Source organism: Ixodes scapularis, unplaced genomic scaffold, assembly GCF_016920785.2.
Source record: "Ixodes scapularis isolate PalLabHiFi unplaced genomic scaffold, ASM1692078v2 PGA_scaffold1__304_contigs__length_218370807, whole genome shotgun sequence".
Lineage (NCBI taxonomy): Eukaryota > Metazoa > Arthropoda > Arachnida > Ixodida > Ixodidae > Ixodes > Ixodes scapularis.
This window is the reverse complement of record NW_024609846.1, coordinates 100,557,794-100,584,569: the sequence shown is the minus strand read 5'-3', so window position 1 is coordinate 100,584,569 and position 26,776 is coordinate 100,557,794. Positions and strand designations below refer to the sequence as shown.

The 26,776-nt window shown below is 44.5% G+C and overlaps 1 protein-coding gene across 1 annotated transcript in view; it reads left to right on the top strand.

Moving 5' to 3' along the window:
- The first annotated feature begins 5,725 nt into the window (after positions 1-5,725).
- LOC121835786 (piezo-type mechanosensitive ion channel component 1-like) overlaps positions 5,726-26,776 on the top strand; it is a 57,980-nt gene continuing 36,929 nt past the window's right edge. Inside the window, exons 1-2 of the mRNA XM_042290283.1 lie at positions 5,726-5,772; positions 5,973-6,033. The gene's annotated coding sequence lies outside the window, so the exon portion shown is untranslated. The remainder of the gene's footprint in view (positions 5,773-5,972; positions 6,034-26,776) is intronic.

The window sequence follows — 26,776 nt, the reverse complement described above, 5'->3', positions numbered from 1 at the left end:
TCGCTGAAACGAGTCTTGGAGTCCTCACAAGCAAATAAACAAAAGGCTATACCGAGGCTACACGGGCTACAGATAAAAGCAACGGCTAAACACGATACTGACGTCACGGCCCAATGTTGCTTTAGCGATCGGCAACCCGCCCGCTAAGGAGCAGCGGCTCGCGGCGGGTCGCATTTTTATTATCGGCAGCAGTTGAGATGAGGCGTCCCACGTACGTAATATTTTGGTTGGGGTCGTATTTTGTGTCACTACAGCGATACCAGTAATTTATTTCATTTGGAGTTTTGGCCGGAGTTGCCCTTTAACCTACAGCGCTAAGCCTTCATGCAGCGTTGCCCACAGATGGTGTTTTTTTTTTTTTCTAAAATTTGCAAAGAGCGAACTTACTTGAGGAAAAAGCATAGAAAGAAAAGGCTTAGTTCCAATGGAAACGCAGCGAAGCCTCCGGTCTTCAAACAATGAGGCGCCATTTCGCACGGGAGACAAGAGATGGCGCAAGCGGTCGCGACGCCAACTGCTTTAACGAACGAGCCTACGGCGCCGGGAGCCGGCGTCATTAGCAGAAGATCTTTTCCACTCAAAAACGTGCTGAGCTGGGTTTCCATAGGGGCTAAGCCTTTTTCTTTCTTTTCTTTTTCCTCAGGTAAATTCGCTCTTCGCAAATTTTACAAAAAAAAGCACCGTCTGTGGGCAACGCTTCACAAAGTCATAGCACGATAGGTTAAAAAATCAAATTTTGCGGTCGATTTAAAGAGCCTGGCCGCTCCTTTGAAACACCCAGTAGTGTGTATATATATATATATATATATATATATATATATTGGGAGTATTCACTGGCGGCCATATTCGTGTGCGCTGCTGCTGAGCGCGTGCTGATGGCGAGCTTCCGCAGTCCTTTTGGAGCGTGCATTTAGCACCATCAAGGTTGCCGGTCTTAGCAGCTTATTACTGTGAGCTCGTTCTGAGCTCACATTAAGCATCGCCCTCAAATATGGCGTCCAGTGAATACCTCCTATATATATATACGTATTCCAAAAGATATTTGTCCTTAAAGGGGTAGTGAAACGAAATTTTAGCGCCGATCTTGTTGCATAAATATGGGCTAGGGACAGGCACCACCTCGGAAATATAAATATTGCGTTGTAAAACACAGGAGAACTAATTTTAAACATAATTAAACGATTTCAAATTCTCATCTGGTGGATGGGGGGAAGTTCTCGTGACATCACTTGTGCCAAAATAGCAGCGCCGTTCTGCGGCAATACGGCGTGCCGGCAGAATTCGCCTAGGCCTGAACGCGTTTGCAAAGCCTTGGCGGAGAAAGCCAAAGCGTAGTTGGCCACAGTGAGCTCGTTCTCGTTGCGGCTCTTTGCACGACACGGCCCGAGCATGCTTCTGGCACGGCCGGTATTAGTTGCTGCGAGTCGCGAGCTGCAAGCCGACGTTAAAAAGGATATGTTTGAACCACGAGGGTGTCAGCAAGAGCCACGCAAATGCCAAATACCTGTTCACACTCGGAGCGGACACGCGCGTTTGATCGAAGTGCTGGATTCGCTCTGTTAGATCGCGTTTCGGTAAGCGCTTCTGGACCGATCTTTTACGATTGCAACTCGATACTGACATGACACTCGGCAAAGAAAGGTTAGACCGACATCGCGTAGCTCCCACGAACTGCTATAGCTCGACACTGACGTAGCGTCGAGTCAGAATAAAAATGGCATACTAATAACAGAGTGTACATACCGAGTTACCAAGGTAATCCGTATGGCGTTTATTTGAGCTCTATATCACACAAAACAAGGAGATAGAATCAATGAGAGTCCCTTTTCGACGACAGCGTTCGTCACCGCTGTCTCGGAAAACAAGGAGATCGAGATGACAAGGGGAAAATATTGACCTCTGAAATTTAGTTCAGGGATCAAACTACTCATCCGGTAAGGGTCCACAAGGGTCGCGCGGGCATATTCCATTCAGCAGGCCAGCCGGTCATGGACAGACGGTCTTGGCCAAGGACCGCCGGAGCAACGGTGCGCCGAGTCGATGTTGCTGCTAGGCCTACTATATTCTGCCGAGCTCGCTCGGTCGGCAGAATCGTGGCTGTTGTAGCTCTTCTCGTGTGTTTCTGGATCCTGCGTTCTTGATCGTCGTGGTCTGTTTTAAGTACTCCTTCCTTTTTTCTTGCTGGTTGAAGTCGGGACGCACGAGAAGAGCACAAAGAAAAATAAATGTCCGTTGGTGGCCGATACCAAGTAACTGAGCGACGCTGTCGGCCTTGTTGATTTGATCGTAAAAAGTGCGTAAGACAGCTTCGGAGCTGTCGTAGGATTCTGTCGTAACCTGCGCAAAGGTTACGACAATTTCGTTTCGAGAGCACGGGTTTTCTCTCAAATTTGTCGTACGCACTTTTTTCGTCGTGAATTCGCTTTGAGAATCCGGCCTCGGAGCTGGTTTTGTCAGTGCTGCCGTGGTTGCCGACTTGCCGTGGTCCCGTGGTGCAGCGTGCGTGCAGCCCTTGCACATCTCAAACGGCCACGTTGTCACAGGTCGTAAATCGTCGACGCGCCACCAAGTGGCAACGCTCGTAACCACAACATTCACGCCGTAGCCTTTCCCGACCGGCACAAGTGACGTCACGAATGCGCCCAATATCCCAAGACGCATCGCGCTCTCCGATGGCCGATTTTTGAGCGCGCGCCCAATCGGGCCCATCAGGGTGAAAAATATAGCCATCCGTTCAAAATACAAACGCGCGATTATGATTTATGAATATCATTGATCATATTGAACCTATTTCTGACCATAATAGGTGTATTTCAAGTTTCGCTTCAGTATCCCTTTAAGGAGATGGTCTTCCGAATCGAGGAGAGAGTCGCCAAAAAGTTGTGTACGGATACGTTTCGAGCCTGGTAGGCTCTTCGTCAGTCCAAACAAGAACATTTCGTTTTCCTTTTCTTTCAATCAAAGAAAAAACGGCCGCAAAGAAGAAGTAATTGGAAAAATGCTTACCGTTTAGCGGGTATCTACTCAACTAATTTCTCGCTTAAAAGTTTAAAATATCCCGATAAAAAAGCAGCAAATAATATTGAAGTAATTAAATATAATATTATTAACGCCATTAATATCACAAAACCAGTTTTTGGGACATGTGGTTGGACATAAGCCAATTATAGGGAGTATTCACTGGCGGCCATAGCTGTGTGCGCGAATGCTGAGCGCGTGCTGATGGCGAGTTTCCACAGTTCTTTTGCAACGTGCATTCCGCACCATCAAGGGTGCCGGCCTTAGCAGCCTATTGATGTGAGCTTGTTCTGAGCATGCGCTCTAAACAGCACCCACAAATATGGCGTCCAGTGAATACTCCCTATAGACGCTTTACACACGCGCCAAATTACAGCCGCCATTGCTGACCTTCTCTTGTCTTACCGAGGTGCCGAGCAACTGAAGCGGTAGTTGACGATCCTCTACAAAGGCCGATGCTTTAGAAAAGGACACAGTTGGATCTAATGTGGCAATAACCTGGCCTGCTATGGTAATGATGAAGTGAAATAAACGGAATAACAGGAAACAAAAACTGAAGGTCAGTTATGGCGGCGTCTATGCACAGCTGCTGCAAAGCGTCTATACACCAACTCATGTTTACAAACAAACCGGAGCGCCCCTAGCGGACGCCACCGGCGCCGCGTTTGCGCGGTGGGGGTGTGGGCATGAAGCTCGCCGTCGCCCATAAACAAACCATTGAAATGCGATGTTGTCGGCGTCGGTGTGAGTCCCCTTGCTCTTTTTCGCGTTTGAATTGTTGATTCTACGTCTTCCTGGGCGAAGTCTGACTACTTGAGCGGCGTCAGCGAAATTACCGAGGCTCGTTACTCCACGAAACTTCGCGTGAATAATGTGACATGTGGCGATTCATTCCAAGTGGACGCCGCAGTATGTACGCTAAAACATGATTCGCATGATGAGATTTCGCTCGCAATTTTCAGTCGCGACGCCGCTCGGGCTGCAAAAGCGTGAACCGTAGCTGAAATGGTCGACGTGGATACTGAAAATCGCAAGCAGAATCGGACCAAGTCAATTAGGCATAGCAAGTCAGTGAGGGTCACTGGTAACAATGATCAACCATCTCCTTGTATCTACTCGTTACATCCAGCCTGCTTACGAACCTTCCAACTTTAGTCTTTTGAGGCCTGCACTCACTTCTTATAGCAAGTACCGGGCCAGCATTTGGTCTACGGGCCGGCGTCGTCTAAGGGAGCAGACGACAAGCAGAAACGTTTGAAAGAGCAGACGACAGTTCGAACGATCAGGCGGCCGTTTGAACTTGAAGACGCACTGAACGTGGTCCGCAGGTGGTCTGCGCCACTTGATGGTTTTCTGGCGTTCATGTTGGAACAAAACAAATAAATCTGATGACCACAAGTATCCGTGAATTCAACCCAAAGTGCTTCCCACCCAAGCAGTCGTTGTCCGACGGCGTCTGCTTTTCCCTTTTCACGGCACATATCCAGATTCTCGGTCGGACCGAGCACGTGAAAACTGACCTTCAAACCTTTTTCGACTCTTTTGGTACGGCTCCAGTCCCGGCGTTTTGACGGGGAGGCAGGTTTTTGTCTGGTTCCTTTCGAAACAACGCAAGAATACGCGTCTGGCATGGGGACTTCTGCCCACAGCCCCAGACCGGAAGTGCGACCGACGCGCCACCACCGCGCCGTGACGTCACAAAGTTGAGTTGGTGTATACCTGGTGTCATGTGAAGCATTTGCTCGTGTCACATTAAACGATGAAGCGAGAAAAAAAAAAGCAACAGTGCGGCCTTAACAGTTCAAAAGGCAGTGACCCTTCGGTTCTAAAGTATAAAATTTATACATAAATTCAGATTCTTTATTTTTTTCGATCTCTGGTGGTTCGAAAGCCCCCCTGGAGTATAATTAAATTAAAATCAGAAAGTCCGTTATGTCCTGCGGAGTTTAAATGACGAGAAACTGGTCGGGCAACGTGTTTACGTATGTGACTTTTATGTAGATTCATGTGTTTTCTTATGCTTGATTTAGTTTCTCATATGTATTGAATTAGGCATTTTTTTACGTTGAGTCAAATAAATAACATTTTACGAATTACAGTCAAAGGTACCATTCATTTTCCAGTTAAAGTTATTTGCTGTGCTACGAATAGACTTAGCTATAATTATATCCACACATAAACTGCATTGGTTATTATTGCATTTTATGCAACCAAGATGGACCAGGCTACGTCCGATGGAGTTTCGGGACTGTCTAAAAAAATTAATAAATTACGTGGTCTCTTAAACGCTCTTAAACCAGGTGGTCGTGTCGTCTAAGAATATTGTTTATGTTTGGAAGTTTTGACTGGTAAGGTAAGATTAGTCGTAATTCATGGTTATTTCTTTTCGGTCGCTCTACTAAACACGCGTTCCGAGAGATCGCTCGACTTTTTGATATTGAATTATTTATTAACGGTGAGGGGTATCCACGGTTAATGAAATCCTCTCCTAGTGCTCTAGCTTTTATATCAAAATTCTTATCTTCTGAACATAAGCGTCTTAAGTCCAGCAAAGGGCGCCGGACGTATCTAACGTTACTGTCTTGGTCCTCAGGCAAATCAAGCTGGAATCATCTCATCCGAGCTGCGCTGTCATCGCAGCCGCACCAGAATTCCACAAGGGACGATGACAAGCTATCATCAACAACAGAGCAACACGCCATCGTAGGGCGGCAGCGGCCCATATAAGCCAGCAACAAGCGGGGAACAAGCGCAGTCCAGCGAAGGGCGCCGGACGTATCTAACGTTACTGTCTTGGTCCTCAGGCAAATCAAGCTGGAATCATCTCATCCGAGCTGCGCTGTCATCGCAGCCGCACCAGAATTCCACAAACGACGATGACAAGCTATCATCAACAACAGAGCAACACGCCATCGTAGGGCGGCAACGGTTCATATAAGCCAGCAACAAGCGGGGAACAAGCGCAGTCTAGCGAAGGGCGCCGGACGTATCTAATGTTACTGTCTTGGTCCTCAGGTGGGTCCAAAAGCTTTTTTTTTTTTTTTTGTTCTTGGCCTACGTTCCGCTGGACTGCCTAGTTCCGCCTTGACTTGTACGGTTTTTGTACTGTGCTGAAACATGTCTGCCTCAGAAGAGCCTAAGGAATGCTTAGCCTGCTTGAAACAAATTGCACCAAAGAGCCAATCATTGCAATGTTACGAGTGTAAAAATTCTTACCACGTGGGTAATTGCGCAGGAGTAAACAAAACGAAACTCAAAAACATGGAGCACGCAGAGCTGTTGTCTTGGCAGTGCTTAACTTGTACAAGACATAAACAACGACAATCCGCGCAAAAAGGCGGTCAGGCAGCAGTATCACCTCAAAGAACTGTGGAACGAAATGAAGCAGCTATAGCAATACAGTTAGCAGAAACAAACCAGAAGCTGACGGAAGTACTAGCTAGAGTCGAAAACATTGAAAGAAAACTAAATCTACAACCTGTAAAACATGACACAATGATCCAAAAACTGGATAAACAAGAAAAGACTACCGAAACGATAGAGAGCACTACCATCATGCTCTCGAGCCAGTATAATGAATTAATAAAAAGGATAGATTCCTTGACACATGTCACCAACGACCTAAAAAAAAGAACAGGCCAGATCGAAAAACTTGCTGACGAAAGGGACGCAAGAATACAGGAGCTAGAATGGGCTGTGGAAAAGGCAGAACAGTACTCACGACGAAATAACATCGAAATCCACGGAATTGCTCAGTGATCAAGAAGATATTTCAATAATCGTAAAAAGTATAGCAGCAAAGCTCTCCTTATCTATACCGCAGCCTGAAAAGATTGAGTCAATGCACAGACTGAGGGCCAGGGAGGGTAAGATACCTCCTATTATCGTAAGATTCAATGACAGGTCAGAAAGAGACCAATGGATGACGAAGCGCACTGCACTAAAGAATGAGCGGGTCTATATTAATGAAAACCTCACGAAACTGCAACGATGGCTGTTTTGGAAAGCGAAAGAATGTGCGAGAGAAAGAGGGTACACATACGTCTGGATGAAAAACGGAAAAATATTGGTCAGGCAAAGGGAAGGGGCGGCTGCAATCCGTGTTGACAGTGAAAGTGATTTAAATAGACGACGATAACATGATGGCCTCTTTTGATACCTTTAACGACTGGGAGACTCAAACGGAATATATGATAGCGGATGAAGGAAATGGAAGTAGGATCCTTCAAGTTATTCATAATAATGTCCGAAGCCTGAAAAAACACTGGGATGAATTGAATGTTTACATAAGAGAGAGAGAGAGAGAGAGAGTCGGAAAAAGAAGAACAGAGAGGTTAACCTAGGTTGGAGTCCTGGTTGGCTACTCTGTTTTAGGGAGGGGGTAGTGGGGAGTTAAAATAGGAAGGAAAGGATAGGAAAACGTAGAATAAACATGTCGAAAAAAAAAAAAAAAGGAATAGTGACACGAGAGCACAAACTATAGATCACATTATGAATAAAGTACGTGTGTCCTTCAGAGGCAGAAGCTCAGCCGCGTTTCCTTTAGGAAACGCAGAAAAGCTTTTGTGGCCCTCGCTGCCTTCTGAGGGCTGTCCCAGGTTCCGAGCACTTTCATGACAGAAAACGGTCGGCTGTCAAGTTGCACCAACGTACTCTTGAGGTGTTCTCTTTCCGCGTCGTAGATTTTGCAGTCGCACAATAGGTGAGCAATGGTTTCATCACATTCACACGTTGGACAGTCCGATGTTCTGGCTTGCCCGATGCGGTGAAGGAAGGACTGTGTATAAGCGACACCGAGCCGGAGGTGATGTATGACTGCCTCTGTCCTCCGGGGAAGATCGCGTGGAAGTTGAAAGGTAAGATTTGGGTCCAACGCGTAGAGGGGAGCATAGTGGTAGGAGACATCGTGCCATAGATTTCTCCTTGCGCTGGCGGCGTTACGATTGATAAGGCATTTAATGTTATTCCGACAATACGGAATCGTAATAGTTGCATCTAGAGAATGGGCTGACTTCGCACCTGCGTCTGCAGCCTCGTTTCCAGGTAAACGACAATGACCTGGTATCCATTGAAACTTGACAGTGTGTCCTAGATCCAAACACTGCACAAGAAGGGTCATTATTTCGAAAACCACTTGGTCATTTTGACCGCGTCGCAAAAATGCTGATATTGCTTGGAGGGCCAGCTTGGAGTCAGAAAATATTGTCCACGAGTGGGACAATTGTGTCAAGATGATTTGAAGTGCTTGTTGAATTGCCACTAGCTCTGACATCGTAGATGAAGTTACGTGGCTTAGCTTGAATCGCACGGTTCTACAGTGACTTGGAATGACCACACAGCAAGTAGAACTATCAGAGGTACATGAGCCGTCGGTGTAGACATGTGTTCTCGAGAGATGGTTACCGTAAATATGGGACATTGTAACCTGTAAAATCACGACCATTGGCATATTTGATTTTTTCTTGATACCAGGAATATCAAGTTTGACATCTGGTTCCGGAAATCTCCACGGAGGCGTCGTGCAAACTGTGGCTTGTGTAAGATCTCCCGGCAAGTGTCGCCGTACCTGGGACAGCGCCTTGGAGTAGCTCGAGTTTGGACGTGCAGATTCCATGGTGGCGAGAGAGTGATCTTCATGCTGAGTTAAGTGTCTTAAATGAAGCCTTAGAGTTTCCTGCATGAGCAGGATGCTTATAGGAATGACGCGTGCTTCTGCTATAGTTCCAATTGTTGACGCACATGCTGGAAGCCCAAGGCAGGCTCGAAGAGCGCGCGCCTGAAGGCTTCGAAGTGTGCCTAAGTTTGTACGGCACATGCCGTTGATAACTGGAAGACTGTACCTAAGCAAACCAGTAAATAAAGCCTGATAGAGACGTAGCAACGCCCCCACTGACGCTCCCCACGTAGTGCCACTAATGAAGCGGGAGAGGTCAATGAAACTCACCAGCTTCCGTTTTAGGTAATTAATATGCGGGGTCCAAGTTAGTCCTTTATCAATATATACGCCAAGAAATATGTGACTTTTGACGTATGAAATTGTGTGCTTAAAAATGCGAAGTGGATAACGGTCCATGTTCCTTCGAGTGAATGCAATGGCAGCAGATTTGGCAGCGGAGATTTCAAGGCCACGGACGCAAAGGTATCTGTGAACTTTCTTTAAAGCTAATTGCACTCTGGCTTTAGCTTGTACGCGAGTGGAGCCAGAAGCCCATATACAGATATCGTCTGCGTATAAGGATACATTTACATTTGGTGGCAACGACTGCACGAGCCTGATAAGCGTGATATTAAATAGGGTTGGACTTAACACGCCTCCCTGGGGTACACCCCGAGAGATGAAATGGTTTGACGTGTCTCCATCTTGCGTGGTCATATAAATGGTGCGATCTGAGAGATAACTTTCGATCCACTTGTAAAGACGGCCTCCGATACCAACCTCCTGTAGCGCTTGAAAGATGGCATTATGAGTGACACGGTCAAACGCTCCTTTGATGTCGAGAAATGCCGCTATTGTGATCCTCCCTTGAGATCTTTCCTCTTCGACGTAGGTGACGAGATGAAGGACAGGATCCACGGAGCTTCTTCCTCGACGAAAACCATGCATATTTTTTGGATAAGCTCTTCGTTTTTCCAGATACCATTCTAAACGACGATTGATCATTTTCTCCATCAACTTGCCAACACAACTTGCCAGAGCAACAGGACGGTATGATGATAGAAGTAAGGGCGACTTGCCAGGCTTCAGTAATGGAACAATTCTTGCCCGTTTCCATGTGTTAGGTACTTCTCCATTTGTCCATAATTTGTTAAAATATTCCAGCAGCCAATTGCGAGCATCAGTCCCCATATGTGTTAAGAAAGCATATTTTATCCCATCTGGACCGGGACATGAGTTAGGTTTTATAGATACAAGAGCGGCATCTAGTTCGCCACGAGTGAAGACATCGTCCATGAATCCATCAACGGCTGATGGTGCTGCAGCGGTAGGGACAGGACGACTTTTCGGCACGGAAACACTCGACGTGAGAGATGCACAAAACTCGTTCGCAAGATCCTTTTGTGAACATGCCGCCGACAACGCAAGTGCTCGGAATGGGTGATATTGTTGAGGAGGAGACTTAAGGCCTCGAGCTATTTTCCAAATCGCGGAGAGTGGCTTGCGGGGATCAATATTTTCACAAAATCCCCTGTATTTACGTTGACCGAGCTTGTCAAAATGGCGGCTTATTTTTTTCTGCAGATTTCTTGCCGCGCGAATATCGTATTTTTCTTTAGTTCGTCGAGCACGCCTCTCCGCCTGTCGCCGGATGGCCCGAAGACGTTCGTACTCTGCGTCAATAGTTGTTCGCTTAAGTGGAAGGCTATGGCTATGGGTTGATGAGTGTGCAGAGTCAATGACAGCTTTTTCGAACTCAGAAAGGTCAGTCAGCGTATTGCATTTACCTCTCATTGACTGCTCAAACTCCCACCAATCAACTCGTTTGACAACATGACTCTTTTTGCCTGTGATGAATCCTTGTATAATTGTGTATGTGGGTATATGGTCACTGCCCCGAGTTTCAATATCTGTGAACCAAATAGCTTGAGACGCCAGAGCAAATGAGACAAATGTCAAATCCAGGCAACTGCTGCTGTCTGCACCCCGGAGGTATGTGGGACTTCCATCATTTAATAGGGATAAATGATGTGTATGTGCTATGTCAGCAAGGCACCTACCCCGAGGATTTGTGCGATGGCTGCCCCATATATAGTGGTGTGCGTTAAAATCGCCTGTAATTATATGTGGCGATGGGACTGTGTTCAGAATGTTCTCTAAGCGTGCTCTGTCGAACTTGGACTTTGGAGGTATATATGCTTCTATAATGGTGAATGAGCACGTACATTTTTCATCAGAAATTGTAGCACAAACATACTCATTGTCCGGGTGGGATGGAATAATATGTGCCACGTACGTAAGTTCTCTGCGAATGAAGAGAGTCACGCGACTTTCCCCATTAGTACGTAAGGAGTCAAACTTTTCGTATCCTGATAAACGCAGGTTGCAAGGCAACCTGGACTCACAAATAACAATAATAGGGTACTTGTACTTGAAAGCCAGCTGTCTAAAATCGGACAATCGGGACCTTAATCCTCTTGCGTTCCATTGGAAAATAGTGGTCTTTTTATAATTATCTTCAATTGCACCCGACGTTATTTTCAATTTTTTTAAGAATCATTTGAAGCCTTTAGCAGGTGTTCCATTGCGAGAAACGCCCTTCTGGCAGATCGTTAGCGTCTGGTGATGTTTTCAGAATGGCCTTTAGTGCTGCGAAGAACATTGGTAGTAATACTTGACTTATGTCACCTTGCTGACGGGACGTAAATCGTGGCGTAGGCACAGATTCCGAAGAATCCGATGGACGATGGTTCGCTGAGGATCGAACGTTCGGTGTTGCACGTGGCGCATCCATAGTCGATGTCTCGGCGGCATTCTTCTTTTGTTGTGCGACACTGTTGCTACGTGTCTCTGTAGTCATATGTGCCACACGTGCTTTGGGACGACGATTTACTGCACCGGCGTATGTAGATTTCTCTGGTTTTTCTTGTTGAGTTGGAGACAACGTCGGGAGTCGGACGACCTCAGGGTTAGGTGAAGGCGCACGGCGCCTGAGAGCTCGGTCGTTCATTATGCTTGTGCGAGCTGCTGCGGTTGCTGCATGCTTCCGTGGGCAGCCAGAGAAGGATGCTGAGTGCTTGCCGTCGCAATTGGCACACTTTGGTTCTTGTTTAGAAGTGCAGTTCTTGTAGTGATGCGGTCCAGCGCAGATTTTGCAACGTTGTGGGCCTCGGCAATATTTGGCAACATGGCCGTATCTTTGGCATTTGAAGCACTGAACCGGTGGTCTAAAGTACTCTTCGACGGGGTGACTAGTGAAGCCAAGGAACACGCGCTGGGGCATCGGGCGGTCGGGACGAAACACAAGGATAACGCTTCCAGAGGGTCGTGGTTCGACAGTCCCATCCTCCTTGCGAAGGTATGCAACTTGTCGTTGCACGGACGTTACCCCGGCGTCAAGAAAGTACTCGAGGAGTGCAATGTCTGGATACTCAAGAGGCACATTCTTAATTTTTCCTAAATTTCTTGAGTATGTCTGTGGTACGGTTGCAAAGACCTTGATGTTTCCTAGGGATTGCAGCGTCAGTAGTTTGTTTGCGGATCCAAGTGATGCCACGTTCACAGAGAGGCTGCCATCCTTGTTGATCTTGTGTGACAATACCTTTTCTTGCGTTACCGCAACGATGTCTTTTGCAATTGAATTTGGGTTCACCTTCCAAAACGACGATTCAGGTGATGTCGGCTTGAAGATGACCGGAATTCCAGATGGCCTGTTCTTATGATACGACACTTTGATGAACGGTGTAGAGTCGTCTTCGTCGTCCATGTTGTTAACGGATAATTTGTCCTCATCTGCATTGGATATTTCTTCTGTACGCACTCTCTTGGGTGGTGGAATCTGAGTGGCCATCTCAATGGTTGAGGTTTTTTGATTCGAAGGATTCATTTGATCGCAGGGTCCTGATGGCTGCGAGGGTGGTGATCGGGACCATGTAGCCGGTGGCCGTTGTTTGTGGGTCACAGCTTGGTGCGGTGCCGCATTCTCGGCCAGGGGGACGTTTTAATATAAAATAGCAAATGTGAAAGAACGCAGGAATGACAGGGAAAGCAGGAAAGGGGTTTGCTTACGCGGAGCGAGAAAATCGGTATTCCTATTTCGAACACGTCTTCTTCCTTTCCTCGTTTACATAAAGGATTCACTAGAGCATACCGATATAATAATCCTCACGGAAATAAACGTCGAAGCAAATGAGCCCTTACCATTTAGTTTAGATGGGTTTAATGCGATATCTGTACGCCGAAATGGAAGAAGAGGGGAAGGAATACTTATATTCATTAGGAACACTTGGCTGTACGAACGCATTGAAGTGTCCCTGCATCAGGCAGAGGTTATGGTGATAAATATAAACAAAAGCGACCTATCGTTTACTTTATGCGCGGTATACAGGCCACCGAGTGGTAATATAAGTGCATTTAACGTCGAATTGGTGAAACTTTTAACCATATTTAACAATAATGACCACATTATATTAGCAGGGGACTTCAACATCGACATTATGTGTCCTAGTAGAAGCGGAGTCACGGAATACCTCGACATACTGTACAGTTATGGATTACAAAACCTCAATGATGCTTACACTAGAGAAGAATACCTGGCAGAAAAAATTACAAAAACGTGCATTGATCACATAATCAGGGGTGGAAGCGGGCTAGAGCCTTTTGTATCAGGGCTGGGAGCAGCAAAAGTCCCACTTTGGAGCAGTTTTGGAGCAGTAAAAGGCTCGCTTTAGAGCAGCTCGGGAGCAGCAAAAATAAGTTTTGTAGCCGTAGAAGTAGGTTTTGGAGCAGGTCGCGGAGGTCAAACAGGTGACTAAAAGTGATTTGTTGTTTCTAAATGTGAAAATGTAGCAAAAATATATGCATGCACATCCCAGAATAATTTTCAAGCAACATACATACACATTTTTCTATTTCTATTGCATTGAAATATGGAATATTGGCAATTTATGCAAAGGAAAGGCTTTGAGAACCATTCCGGCAGCAGGCAGAGTCATGATAGACTTTATATGGGAGGCCCCGACAATAAAAGCCTAACTTGAGCCACGCCAGTACAAAACCGTCTACTTAATAGACCAATTGTAAACATGTATCCAGAAAACTAAACCACTGCAAGGTGTCAGATAAACTACCTTCGCTGACTACAGCTTTTGTTTAATAAAGAATACACATGTTCAATCACTACTTAAAAAGCCCTATATCAAGTTTAGTAACAAAATACTGCAGCTTTAAGCATCGACTAGAAGAGCAACGCAACCTTATGTACTCCATAAAATGCTGTGCATTGCGTGTCTCCATAAAAAAAATTAAGGTACCACAACATGTTTCAGAATAAAGCAGTCCTTGCTGACCTGTTTTCATTAAATACAAATGTTCTTAATCCCTGTTCATAAAATACAGTAATCCCTACACCCAAGTTAACATACAAAGCTATATCTAATTACTTTGGATGGAAAAATATATTGCCTTAAAAATATCACATGCCACTAATACATATGCAGCATAAACACTGACTAGAAGAGCCCACAGGCTCCATGTTCAAAAAAAAAAAAAAAAGGTTGTGACTAAGCTGAATCTGTGTAATTTAGATACAACTGAAGTTCACCTTTTTTTCACAGTTTGAAGAGCAGAGTCAATTTCTTTTATGCGCTCGAGTACTTTGGGCAGTTTAGAGTTCACATCTCTTAGCAGGAGGTGTCCACTCCCCACCTTGTCCATGTCTTTAACTGCCTCACCCTTGCTTATGAGTTCTTGTGCACTCAGTAGAAGTGCTTTAAGAGAAGACAGTTTGAACGAGACTGAAAATGAGATGTAGCTGATCAGGCGCTGATCCCTGCGGGGCAGGCTGCCTTCTTACGTGACAAAAAGCCCACCAACTTCTCTCTACCCTACGCAACCCCCCCCCCCCCCCCCCCCAAACCAGAAACTTATACGAGTAGAGTGGCTATAGCAAGTTAAGGTGCGTTCTTGACAGGAATCGGCAGCGCGGGAGTGTTGTACGGCATTTCTGATGTAACCCCCACTCCTCCACGCCAAAGGAAAGAAGCAAAAAAGTGTGTAGCACTGCCAGTTAACCAACTCGCTTAAGATCGCGGGTATTGTTTTCGCCAGTGGTTTGACGGCGGTAGACAACACACGACAGCGTGCACATTCGCGCACACAATGATGGTTTTGGTTTCGTTTTGACAAGACAAATTGAGCTCGAGAACGGATGTGCCTGTGCTCGCGATTCTTCACGGCTAAGCGTCCAAATATGGTAGGCTACCAAATAACAGGTAAAGCTAGTAAAGACCACTTACTTCTGCTCATGTTAATGGCCAAGGTAGCCCACCAGTGCCGAGGCACCAACTCCCACGATCACGGCAAATCGGGACCACGGGCAACTGCATGCGCGCTCCAACCGCGCCAACCAACTATGCCCGAAACCAAACCGATGTGTTCGTATATAAACTATTTGTAGTAAAAAACGACATCGCACTCTCGATGAACTAAAATCGACGAATCGCCCTGAGGTTAGACATGGTTCGGAGCCCCAGTCGAGTTGGTACGAGTCACCCGCAGTGACACCTAAGCAAAAGTACCCACCTCATGGTGGCCCGTGGCCAACCGTTTTCCACTAAATTTAAAGAAAACAAAAAAAAAAAAAAAGTTGAAATTGGCGTTTTGGAGCAGGCTGGCGCAGGGAAGTGAATTGGCGCAGGGTGGCGCAATTGGCGCAGCGCTTCCACCCCTGCATTATAGTGCGAACGAGCAATTTCAAGTTTCTTGCAGGAATCATTAAACAAAAAGTAGCCGATCACTTTTTTGTCACTCTAAAAATAGTGGGCAATCAAAATTTCGATAGGAAGCGGCAGGAATATAAACATATACTGGACAACTGGAAGGTAGACCACAATATAAAAAAATTCAACTGGGACGCTCTGTTAAACCTAGACCACATCTCTCTATACAAAGCAGTAGTCACAAAGTTCAGGAACATATATGACGGGTCTATGAAAAGAGTTAAACTTGAACAGAGAAAGCCGGGGAACAACTGGATGGACCAAGAAATACTAGAACTAAGCTCCGAAAAATGTACGCTGTGGAATAGATGTAAACAAAATCCAGATGATAGGATATTAAAATTAGAGTTTAGAAAAGTACGAAATAGGTTGATGGTAAAAATTCGGTTGGCAAAAAAGAAATTCCATTCAATGCAATTAAAACAGTGCGGACAAAATCTCAGGAAAACTTGGGACGTTGTGAATCAAATAATTGGAAAGCCTCCAAAAGACAGCGTAGATGATTTCCTACAGAAAAACTTTGGTGAACACAACATTAATAAATTAAGCAATGAATTTAATAGGGCATTCGTTAAAGAGGTTCAAGACTTACGTGACCAATCAAAGAACACTGCAGAATGCCCTAAACTAAGGAGAAGCCAACAGAACTCGTCGTTTTTGCCTCAAATGTCAGAATCAGATCTAAAAGATATACTTGAGAAAATGTCGACGACGAAACCGGCGGGTTATGATCAAATAAGAATTCGGGACATACGACTTAACTATGACAACTTAAAAAAAGTTTTGCTTGCAATATTAAATGGAATTTTCGATACAGGAACTATTCCTAATGAAATGAAAGTTTCCATCATTAGACCAATACACAAAAAAGGAAACAAAAAAGAAGTACCCAATTATCGACCAATTGCTTTGTTATGTGCGATTTCACAAATAATGGAAAAGTTTGTTTTTAAACATATGACATCGTTCTGTGAGAAGTTTTCGTTGATAAATAATTGCCAGTACGGCTTCCGGCACGGGAAAAGTACGACACTGCTGCTTGAGGACATAACAGAGTTTATTAATGGTAAACTAGATAATAATGAAATAGTACTTGGACTCTTCTTAGATCTGACAAAAGCCTATGACACAATAGATTATGAAATATTTCTAAACAAATTATAAAAACTGGGTTTCCGGGGACCGTTCCAAAAATTCTTCAAAGACTACTTTTACAACAGGGCACAAAGAGTCAAGATCGGGAATAATGTGAGTGACGCAGCATATCCCACCTGTGGCATTCCTCAGGGTTCGGTTTTAGGTCCAATGCTATTCAACATCTACGTGAATGACTTAGGTGCCCTACGTCTGAAATCCAAACTTTACCAGTACGCAGATGACACCGCTCTTGTTCTCGCAGATAAAAATTACGACAGTGCTCTCAACATTTTCCAGGAAGACTTAAAAGACGTTATGACATGGTTCTCTAAAAATAAGATTTTTGTAAATAAAAAGAAAACATGTTTAATGTGCTTCCGCACTCACCAAAAGCGAATTAACCCTGATAAGCCTTTATTCCTGCATTCATCTGAATGCGTACACTTCTCTTGCCTACCGCTACTTTATGCCAGATATACGAAATATTTAGGTCTTTACTTCGACGAACATTTATCATGTGACTCCCACATAGACTACTTGTTAAAAAAAACTACGAACAGTATCGGGATACCTATATAAACTACGAAGCAGCGCGGATATTAACCTAAGAAGGACTGTTTACCAGATGCTAGGGGAATCGAAAATTCGGTATGGAATAACAACCTATGGATCCTTCTCAAGCTTTAAGAAGAAGAAAAATAAATAATATACAAAAAAGAATGCTAAAGAACATAACGTACGGCACACGGTATGAAGACCTTACGCTCGAGGAGCAGCTAGATCATCTGGATTTATTGTCAATGGATAACCTGCGGAAGTCTGTCATCCTTACAAAACATTACTTCACACATGATTTCAAGCTGAAGTCGAACAAGCAAAAACAACTGAGGCACACAGAAAGCCTCCATATTCCAAGAGTATATACGAATTATGGATTGCGACAACGGAAGTATTATGTTCCCAAATATTTTAATGACATCCCGGACAATTTATTAACTTTGCAATCCATATCGTCGGTAAAAAAAGAAATGAAGAAATTGTGCAAACACACTAAGGACAGCTAGAGTGTAAACCTTTGCAAATTTTAATGTACTGGTGGGTAAGCATGTGATTACCCTTATATAAAAAAAACCACCACATGAAACCTCACCGGGACGGATCATAACATAACTAAAGATGTACTCGATGGTAGAGTTATGTCACCTTGTTTGCAGGGTCAGAGTCGACTTCTTGTTCGTTATTCTTTGCTAATGGATTCTGATTGGGACATTTGTTGAACTTTGATGCTTTTTTGGTTGTTGTTGCCTTGTTTTTTCGCTTGCATTCATAATAACATAACGAAAATATATACGCGATGTTCTGAGAAATGTTGCCTTGTTCTACAACGTCGGAGTAGTCCTGTTTGTTATTCTCGGTTAATTGCTTTTTGTATGATACATTGGTGGAAATTTGATGACTTGATGGTTGTTGTTGCCTCGTTGTATTTCAATGGATTGTATTTTTTTTTGGACTGCCCGTTTTTCACACAGAAGCACGCAAGTGCTTTAGTGAAACGGAATACATTGTATGAATTTATGAAACCTGCAATAAAAATATTATTATTATTATTATTATTAATCGTAGCACATATGGCTGTATTTTTGTTTCGTATGGTATGACAGCTTTTATAATGTAGAAATGGACGTCTATCTGTTGGTTTTCGGTAGAAGGTTGTTTTCAAACCTATTTCAGTAAGTCTTATCTTAATGCCTAGAAACTCTATTTCGGTATCGGAGCTATTTATATGTAAATTTAATATGTAAATAAAAATTATTTGCAAAATTAATACACTCAAAGAGTTTATCTTCCCCATTATTCCAAATTATAAATATGCCCTCGAGGAAACATTTATAAAAAATGGGTTTATGCGTAAAGGAGTTAAGTAGCCGCTCCTCTAACGACATCATATACAGGGTGTTTCAGAAAACGCAGGCCAAATCGCTCCTGCGAAAACTACTCATTGCAACGAAAAAAGGCTTGTGGCGTTTTGGTCCTGGGCCAGGGGCCCATTTAGGAAAATTATTAAAGTCTGGAATAATTAAGTTGTTAAATATTTTTGCGTAATTAACTCTTTTAATATTGTGTTTACGGGCATGGTTTAAAATAGAAAATTGCTCAGCATCATCGAAAAACACTAAATCAACAAATTGCAGAACGATAGAAAGCACGCGAAGCATTTTACGGCTTTCTGAAAAACTGCACAAAATCTACGGGCTTTTAAGTTTCGGTTTGCTATCGGAGCGCTTCTCAGCCCCGGCGGCACCGCGCCCCGTGGAGAGATAGTGCAAACAGCCTCTGCAGCGTCGCGCGATGACAGCGCAGCAGAGGTTGGTTACACTATCTCTCCACGGGGCGCAATGCCGCCGGGGCTGAGATGCGCTCTGATAGAAAACCTAAACTTAAAAACCCGTCGATTTTGTGCGGTTTTTCAGAAAGCCGTAAAATGCTTCGTGTGCCTTCTATCGTTCTGCAATTTGTTGATTTAGTGTTTTTCGATGATGCTGAGCAATTTTCTAATTTAAACCATGCCCTTAAACACAATATTAAGAAAATTAATTACGCAAAAATAATTAACAACTTAATTATCCCGGACTGTAATATTTTCCTAAATGGGCCCCTGGCCCAGGACCCACATGCCCAAGCCTTTTTTCGTTCCCATGAGTAGTTTTCGCAGGAGCGATTTGGCCTGCGTTCTCTGAAACACCCTGTATATATTTGCATAGCTAGGAGGGGGAGAAACGTGATCCCGGGCCCATTGCTGCGCCATGTATTTGTAAATAGCGCTCATTCATAAATGTGAAGTTATTAAGCTGTAAAGCTAAGTGCATAAAAATATTTAAGACGCTTTTACTTACAGTGAGGACGTTTTCGTTAACAATATTCAGAACTGCTTGGATCCCTTCATCATGCGGTATATTAGTGTAAAGAGACACTACGTCCATTGTAACCAGCAAGGTACTATTAGCCCTAAAATCTATTTGGATGTCATTAATCAAATTGAGGAAATGGGAGGAGTCTTTTACGTAGGACGGGGCACCGGCTGCAGTACTTTTAATTTGTTCGTCAATAAAGTCTGAAATGTTCTCTGTATTTGTACCTATTCCAGAAATAATTTGTCTACCTGTGTGATTTTGCTTGTGTACTTTCATTAACATATAAAACTGTCCTGGTCTCAGATTTTCTTTAATGAGATACCTAGAAATGTTTTTCTCTATTTTATTATTATCTACTAGGTAGTTTAATTGGTTTTTTTATTGTCTCTCGAAAAAGTGTTAGATCATAATCTAGTTTTTTTTTTATAAAACTTTGTGTCGTTCAGTTGTTTAATTGCTTCCGATACACAGTCGGCTGTGTTAACTATACATATGCCTCCACTTTTGTGAGCCCGGGCTATTATGATATCTTTGTTATCAGTGAGGTTCCTTAAGCTTTGTCGATCTTTAAAAGTTAAATTACTTTTAAGTGGTCTCTGATTTTTAGAAGCCGAAAAAATATCTTTCTGGACCGCCTCTATGTATTTTATGACTAACATTTTGTTTATTCAATGGTGGAATCCAATAGGATTTGTGTTTATATGAAGGCTCATGATAAAGAGCTCCTTTGAAAAACACCTTACAGTGCAATTGCCGTGCAAATTCATAGAATTGCACGGCAATTGCACACAAGTGTATGTGTGTGTGTGTGTGTGTGTGTGTGTGTTTGTGTGTGTGTGGTGCGTGCGTGTGTTTTGTGCATGCTCCGTTCTTTTTTTTAGATTCCAACTTTTTAAATAATTATTCGTCCTTCGTCGCTGTGGCTGTGCTGCCAGCTTATAGATGGTACCATTGTGATAGTGACGTGGAATGGAGCGTTGGACTGCTCTCGGCTTCTTGGAGAAGCGAGCAATCGCCACATATGTCCTTCTAGCCCACCCTAAACATGGTGTGACCCTAAGCAAGCTAATAGACAGAGAGCGAGAACAGCAGAAAAGTCGTAAGCGCTTCCTGAGGCAGAACACTTCTCTAAATAAGTAGGCAAGCCGCTGCTTCGGAGATACGTGAGCACCGCTAACCCCGGAGGGCATGGACGAGTTCTTGCGCCGCAGTTGTTAACAGTAATGTGGGTTGAACAACGAAAGGAACAGAGAGATTAGCAACAACCTATCTGGCCGTGTTATTTGTTTCTCATTTGCTTTCTCCGGTATGTCAGTGTATCTCTTGAATGTTGACCGGGTCATAAGTAGGCCTTGATCGGGAATTCTATCTAAAAAAAATCACTGAAGCGCCGTGAAGAGCAAGCATAAAAAATATGGGTTATTTAGACAACTGCCGAGTGCTCTTCGCCATTGTCCTAAACGCAGGAGGACAAACGGCTACAACCACGCGTCTCCTTTCCCCACTGGTAGCCGGCGGCAAGCATGGAGCATTTTCCGTGCCGTGCTAGAGTTTCTCCACCAGACAGAGCTTGCCGAGCGCCTGTGACCCCTGCATGTCTTCTCCTCACACTCCTATCGCGCACGTCACCCACTCCCCACACCCCTTCCCCTCTCCCCTCTCTCCTCCCAACCTTTAAATCCGCCTGGTACTTTGAACTTGTGATTCCTCTTTAACACCCTATCCCACTTTTAATCCCTCATCCCTTTGTTCATGCGAGTCTTTTCCCCTATTAGGGTTCATGCGTACGCATGAACATTTACCCCCTTTTCCCGTATCTCAACACTCCCCCCCCCCCCTTGCCGAGTAGTACAGTCAGAGTACAGTTGTCTGGTGGGCCGTCACAAAAAAGCATAGGCATGCCTGTCGAAGCGACAGCACCTCTTTCTCGCCCCCTTCCCCGCTCACGTCACTCAGCAAGTCCACAGAAGGAGAAAGTTCAACATACAAGAGAAAAACACGTGATCACCGAAGAGGCGAAAATGCACTCAAGCAAAAAGCAAACGAGCACGAACGGGTGGTGTTAAGAAGCGCTTTCTTCACTCGCGTGCTCGTAAAAGTGTTTCTGCTGTTGCTGTCTTTTTGTATAGTGTTTTTTTTTTTTTTAACATTTTGGGAGAATGTGTCTTGAATGTTCTTATTTTATTGATTTTTTTAATATTTCGATATTTAGTATGACTTCACGAGATTGTTATCTTCGTCGATTTCTTAGAGCATGCGAACGTGCACGAGCATGCGAACGTGCACGAGCGTCCTGTTCGAAGACTGCACCCGCTGTCCAACAGCCCTACGTTCCTGCTCTGAAAGATGTCCAATAATGTCTCACCCCCAAGGCCATTTTATTGATCAACGTTCCTGACTGCTACTAGGTCAGATCACGCCGAAGCCGAATCTCCGACTCCGCGGTAAGTTCATTCATCCTTAATCGTCCGGCTAAATAGCAACTGGGACCTTGAACCGGTCTCACAATATCTCAAGTACAGATTCCAGATCGACCTCTCGCTGTAGAAGTACTCGCAATGTTGGAATTTGCTTTACCGTTTCGTTCATTTCTTTCATCCTAGTGGATCGCGTGCATTTTAATTTGGGGTATTCCCTTGACGCCGCATCTGAGTGCGCTGTTCGCACAGCGCATGCTGGACGAGCTAGACTGGCAATCTTGATGGCATGGAGGAATTCGCGTTAGAAAAACACTAGGGAAACTACGGTTCATCTGAAAATACTGCAAAGTGGCGTGCGCAAAACACACCATAAAAATGGCAATAATGGCTAATTCCAGAGGTTATTTCCCCGCAACATATTTCGCCCTATCTCCGGCAAGGGCGTTCGCGTGGTCAAAGGTTGGCGAGTGCGCGCCGTTGGGGTGGCGCTTCTCAGGCATGCACTGGCAATTTGTACCGGCAGAATTTTTGCCCGAGCTCCAAGAGGTCTGGCAGCTTGTCTGCCAGACTGTATTTGCCATCTTAGTATCCGAACCGGAAAAGGGAACCGAACGAAATAATGCTCGCCGATAGCGGGTTCCAGTAAAAAACGAAGCCATTGAAACATACACCCTTTTGAGCTCCAAGAAAAGAGAGCGAAAACAACGAATATAAAGATAACATTAGCTGTAAAAAGAAAAAAAAAGTACGGTTTGTGCTGCAGCTCTACACTTGAACGCGCATTACAATTTCAAAGGGGTGAGCGCAATGAAAAAATATAGGATTCCAGAAAGAGGTAATGACAAGAAAATAGAATATAAACAGCGACGCTGATAAGCCTTCTGTGAGCCTCGTAAAATAGCAACGTAGTTCTTCGGAAATCCCAATAAAATATAATAAATATTAACACATGTGCTCCACACATATTCATTATTCTTCCCTCCTATTAAGTTTATAATATAAAAACCTGTAAGTTGTGCAAACTGCGGTAACGTTATTATAAAAAAAAAAGAAAAAAAGTGTGAAGCCACTTGTGTTTACCAACATTTCAGAGTCCCAATATGTGTTGCTGATGCATAGAGCGTGCCTAATGTATCATAAAATAATCGAAGAAATTAACAACGCTCACGCGCGACCCAGGCGAAAGAAAACGCCAGTTCCCGGCGCTTTGTGTTCTGGTGGAGAGGGTCACGTGGTGCGCCACTGGCGCGGTTTCGGTTGCCGGTGCCGCCGTGAAGGGCTCGCTGGAGATTGACTACCCGAATTCGCCATAAGTCTAACAATTCTATGCCGTCTCTTGGGAGTGAGTATTATATCAGTTATAACCTTGCCAGCTAATTGTTGTTTCTCTTTTTATTTTTATTAACTTTTTTAGCACGTCACTGAATTATTTTTAGATCGACCGTAAGAGGGCGTATTTGTTGAAGGGGTCTACTGAGAGGAAAATATGGGAAGCAGGAATGGCGGACTAAATCGGCCTTGGAAATTTACAGATTGTTTAAAGGAGCCATGAAACGATTTTTTTTCTTTCGCTAAATACTTAAAACCACTCCCTATCGTTAATAACCAAATAAACTTGCCTTCGTTTTTCTTTCTAATCAAAAACAAATTCGAGAAAGATGAGCATTGCTCATCCCCTCAAATCGGGGCCAGAACAAGCGGCCACGTGGCCTGGTGCCTATCCTATGCTGCCAACGTTAATCGTGGCCACGCGCTGGGATTGGCAAGGTAGCAAACGCGCGCTGAGCTCCAGGCATTGTTAGAGTTCGGCTATAGACCCTTTCCGGAATTCAGTGCCATCTGGTGACTCAGATGGCAGTTTAACTTTTACCATACTAATGGCGGCAATGAACCTGTGGTGTGCAGTATTTTATGGGGCACCGTCACTCTCGCAAGTCAACGATAAAAAAGGGGTGTAGGCCCGTTTGTCATGTGCGCATTCGTCATAGGCCAACTGGTAATAGGCCCGTTCGTCACAGCGGAACATTCGTCATAAGAGAATTTGTCCCTAGGAACGTTTGTCACTGTGCGAACCGGATATTTGAATTTGCCCAACATACATTCACCTGGCTGTGAATGCAATAAAGATTAGTACGGTATATTTAATTTTACTAAAAAGAGGGAACATCCAAACAAGTCATCGCTGTACTTAGAAAATAACAGATTTATTGAGCGAAATAAAAAAAAAAAATTAAAAGCGATATCCCGAGCTGCCACCCTTAGGGTTTCTAGACGATTGCGACCATTGTAGCGGCTCACAATGATTTGAAGACGCCGGTTGCTGTCGTCGTGCTTCTTGGACACCCTCGAAAATGTCGTGCCGCCCTCTGCTTGAGCCACCTTCATCTCTGTTAAGGATAAAAAGAAAAAAAGAACACACACCCGTGGAGAAAGCTTTTTGAGTGGGCACCGTACTGACATTTCGAGCCACAAATGCAAAAATGTGCTACAGAAAACGTCCAAGTTCTCAGAGGATTAGGTCAGTTCTTACGTGCAGTCCCCGGAGCCACGCTTCGATGCTGTTGTTCGTCCTTGTTGGCCTTTCTGCTAGTGCTGATTCTCTGACTGACCAAACCAGAGGAGGGGAGGTGGCCGACGACAAGCCGTTTCGACGGGGTCTCCCGGTATACACGTCCTCGAAGTAGTCCGCCACGAGTGAGGCATCGGTGGGGAAAACCTCGAGAAGTTCTTTGAAGGCCTCGGGAATGTCGGCGATTGGCAAGAAGGCCAATGCTGTATGCATTCCCATTTGAAAATCAACAAGAAATAAAGTAACAAATTGGCTTACCTGAGGACAACAATAAGACAAAAAGAATGCCGCATACCAGAACAGCAAACTCTTCATCTGAATTGTAGCGACTCTGGTGACCACTGGAGCACACCTTCCTATACACCGACTGGGATAAGTGAAAAAAGCATCCCTGTATCGCTGATGGCCGCTATCTTGAAGTCCGTGTAATCCACCTCAAGGCAGTTGGCCCCCCATGTGACTCAGAACGACGTCGAAAAACCTTAAAACGAGCGAACATTTTGAAGTGTTTGAACACATATCCAATAATAGGACCACCGAGCGTTTCGTTTTATACGTTTATCAGAGCTCTTGAATGCTCACCTTTTGTAGGTAGCTTCAGATTTGTGGGGCAGCAAGCCGTAAACCACTGGCTTTACCCCGCCGTTGACTCTGGCATGCTCCGTGTACAGTTAGTAGAACTGTGCTGGGGTCACTTTAAACGTCCCGTCCGCGAACCACGTAGTCGCCTGAGCCAGACAGCTCAAGTTGCGCTCGGTAGCAAAGATCAGGATTCTTTCGCCGTCGCCCTCTCCGCTATCGTGGAGGAGAAAGGAGTCTCCTTTGGCAGTGGTCTGCATGAAGATAAAACAGTCATTATTATCATAATATGTCGCGCACTGTGATTTTTCGCTGCAATACACTTTACTTTGAACTCTGTGGGCATTCGATCGTATGTCGGCTCTGCAAGATGGTACGCTGTACTCGAAATTCGCCCGCTGCCTTTGCTTGCGGATGGTGCGCCGAAGTGTTGGCGGTGCGGGAATCTGCAAAGCAGTGTCGTCACTGACACAGGCAACCGCAGCCAGAAGTATTTGGTGTGGTGCTAGACGGCCTTCCACTGGAATAAAGGATATTAGTGACCTTTTTTGGGGAATATAAGATCAGGAGCAGATTTTGGTACATACCAGCTTTTTCCTTCATCTGATGACGAACCCAAGCACGTTTATCTTGGTGTTGTCAAATGCATGCGTATGGTCTCCTGAATAAGAGATTACACGAGTCTTGGCGTGATCAGAGACCATTTTAGTTTTACAAACTCCTCTTCGCCGGCAGGCCCAATACAACGTAGTTTCGTAAACCTTAATGCAAGTGTAGGAATGTCCTTCGTGAAGAGGCATATTGCCACCTCTCTTAGTAGTAACTACCTCCATTTAGAAATCGAGAGTGATATTTTTATAATCGGAGGGCAACCGGCATAATAAACCCTAAAACGGGGCACAAAAAAAAAAAAGAAAAGAATCGCGTTGGGTGGGCTTTTTTCTATTGTGAACTTCATGTTCTCGAAGTTCTTTTGTGAGAAAGGTGACTCCGATAAGACAACGTGCAGGCTAAAGGCTGCATGCTGACTTAACTTGGGGTCATTGGGACATGCTTTTGTTTCCCGTAGTCAACCTCACTGGCCTTGTACGGATTTAATTAAGTGACCCCCTTTCGTAACTTTCCTAAGAAAACAAGATAGAAAAAAAAAAACGTTTAACAATCTTGAAGTCATTGTGTGACGAACTGCCAGCGTGACGAATCACCCTATGACCAATGTTCCGCTGTGACGAACGGGCCTGTTACCAGTTGCCCTATGACGAATCGACATGTGACGAATGGGCCGTATCCCGTAAAAAAGAACGTGCCCTTCATTGGACAGTTCTTTTTCAATCCCTTTCAGTGTCGATGGCGAAAAATATGGAACCAGTCAGAACGAAGCGCCAACCCACATAGATGCCTTGATAGAGTTCTACACATGAAGGGGTTTTGAAGCCGAGTGTGTGTTACTAACATATTGACTGGGACCGAGTTAGAAATGAACGCTTACGCAGCTCTTGAATCCAATTCCTGCTTCACGTCGCGCTAACGTCTAGAATGTGTAGGCCTCGAACCATCTGCTTAGGAGCATCTTCAACTTCTTCCTTCATCAGTAAACAGAAGGCCGTCATTAGTATAGCACATATGCCATTTGTTTGATGATGATGATAGTGATCAAAGTGGCCAGGCTGAATTCCGGAAAGGGTCTATTCTCATCACCGTAGTGT